This window comes from Penaeus japonicus, unplaced genomic scaffold, assembly GCF_977035675.1.
Source record: "Penaeus japonicus unplaced genomic scaffold, GWHDUDI00000001_assembly GWHDUDI00000026, whole genome shotgun sequence".
Taxonomy (NCBI): Eukaryota; Metazoa; Arthropoda; class Malacostraca; order Decapoda; family Penaeidae; genus Penaeus; species Penaeus japonicus.
The window spans coordinates 24,506,350-24,508,849 of NW_028234428.1; the positions used below are offsets into that span (position 1 = coordinate 24,506,350).

Consider the following 2,500-nt stretch of genomic DNA (forward strand, 5'->3'; position numbering starts at 1 on the left):
ATATTTATGTATGGATATTTATTTGTGTATATGTATATTTATGTATATTGTTGTTGTTTTTTCTTTCTTTTCATAGGATTTAATGTTTTATTTTGTGTATAGATAAGTATTTAGCTTAATGATTTTAACATTTAATTTCTCCAACACTAAAGATTGTTTTATCCCATTTTTATTGTATTTTGTTATATCATACTAAGAGTATGAAAGGTTTTAGTAATTTATTTTTAGATAGAGGGAATAGTGACCTTTTTAATGACAAAAAATGTTTGAATAATACCAAGATGAAATTAGTTATAGTATGTGCATATGTATATTACATGTATTATAATTTCTAGTTCTTTTTTTGTGTTATTGTATAAGGCAATAAAACATTAGAAAATATTTATATATTTTATATAAATTTTATTTTGTATTTAACAGAGAAAATGTTACTTTTTAACTCAAGGACACCATGGGTTTCTTATTGCTAGTACCGACCAAAGCAAGTGTATAAACTTTACTTGCCACACCAGACCCCAGAATTCAAAAGGCAGAGTATGATGTATTGCAAAGCAACACTGCAATTACTGAGAAAAAATATTGGTTGGTGGCTGTCTCGGATTATCTGGCTGTCAGTGGCTCGTAGGAGACATATAGAATAATATTTCTCATAAGGAGAGACCACACGATGTCATCTTTTTTTTACTATGTTCTTTTTATTTTATTTTTTTCTGTCTTTACTTGTAATACTTTGAATCTTGATCAGCTCTCTCTGGAATTTTCTCTCGGGGGAACAAGTTGGAGCGTGTGCCAGCGGTTATCAGGAGTGTCGAAGGCATTTTATCTCCGCTTGATGTTATCAGGATCATTGCTATATTGAGTCTGTGGTTTTGCTGGATAAGAGATACCGTCGCTTCCCCTCAGGGAGTGCGTTTTGTCTTAGCAGGCTTGATTGAGTGGACTCGATTCCTGTGCAAGTCCTTTTTTCTTATTTTCTTTTTCTTTTTCTTTTTATTGTTATTACCAACATATATTTAATAGTGTTAGGGGTTTTACATACATGAATCTTCAAATGCATGTTTATTTTGCAAGTTATGGAGTGATTGTTATTAGTTTCATAGGGATGTGAGTAATTATGTTTCTTTCTCTATGTGTGTTAGAGTTTATTTGTTTGTTTGTGTTTATATGTGTATGTATGTTTGTTTGTTTTTCAAATAATTGGTATGTTATACTGTTCAGTAAGTAGAAGTGAAGTGTGTTTGTTTGTTTGTTTACTTGCTTGTTGTTGTGTATGTGTATGTATGTTTTTTTCTTTCTTTCTTTCTTTCAAATAGATGGTATGTTATAACATTCAGTAATAAGAAATGAAGTTTAAAGTTTTGCAAAATATTTGATAGATCAACACTCGCCAGCTTCAGTCTGTTCTTGTTTTCTCCTTTTTTTTTAGTCTTTAATTTTTCTTCTCTACAGGATTGTGACCTGGAAGCCGAGAGTGTGAGCCCTTCAGGAGTCAAGGTAAGTTTCTATGTTACCTCATTTGTTGGCTTATGTGTGTGAGAGTGAGTGTGTGTGAGAGTGTGAGTGTGTGAGAGTGTGAGTGTGTGAGAGTGAGAGAGAGAGCGAGTGTGTGAGAGTGTGTATGAATAAGTGAAAGAGAGGAGGAGAAAGAGAGAGCGAGAGCGGGGGAGGGAGGGAGGGAGGTGCTTGTATGTGTCCCCACTGTATGAGGAGTCGTCTCAGACAGGCGGGTCGTGAGTCTCACCGCGGTGAAACCGGCCACGACCTGCAGGTGGGTGAGATTTCGCGGTCGTTGATAGCCGTCGTCGTGGTAGGGAGGAGGAGGAGGAGGAGGAGGAGGAGGAGGAGGAGGAGGAGGAGGAGGAGGAGGAGGAGGAGGAGGAGGAGGAGGAGGAGGAGGAGGAGGAGGAGGAGGAGGGTAAAGGTAAGGTTAGGAATAAGGAGGGGAAGGGCCGTGGAAGAGGAAGAAAGGTGGGAAAAAAGGGTTAGGGCAAGAGGAAAAGAAGGGAGAAGGAGGGTGAAAAAGGGAAGGAAAGGTAAAAGGAAGGAGATGGAGGAGAAAAAAAAGAAAGAAAGGGAGATAGGGAAGGGAGCAGAACAGAACAGAACCATAGGGAATGGAATTGAAGGGAAGAGAATGGAAACTAAGGGAAGATATAATAAGGGAGGGGGAGGAGGGAGAGTGGAGGGGAGGGGAGGGAGGAAGCGGGTGGAGGTTAATCAAGTTCTTGTGGCTGAGATTTTACTTCGGCTCTTTTCCCTCGGGTCTGAATTTCGTTGCCAGAGAGCTAGAGACGTAGATGAAGAGGAAGAGGAACAGGGAGGATGGGACTGGGAGGGAGAGTGGGAATGGGAAGGGTAGTAGGAGTGGGAGTGGGACATGTAAAGGGATAGGCAGGATGGGACAGGGAGTGGGAGTGGGAGTGGGAGTGGGAGTGGGAGTGGGACATGTAGAGGGAGAGGCAGGATGGGGCAGGGAGAGTGAGAGGGAAGATGGGAGAGG

The 2,500-nt window shown here is 40.2% G+C and overlaps 1 protein-coding gene across 1 annotated transcript in view; it reads left to right on the forward strand.

Annotated features, from left to right (window-relative positions):
- The window catches only part of LOC122251965 (uncharacterized), a 224,067-nt gene that overhangs the window by 3,980 nt on the left and 217,587 nt on the right, over nt 1-2,500 (forward strand). The window contains exon 2 of the transcript XR_015192329.1: nt 1,450-1,494. The gene's annotated coding sequence lies outside the window, so the exon portion shown is untranslated. The remainder of the gene's footprint in view (nt 1-1,449; nt 1,495-2,500) is intronic.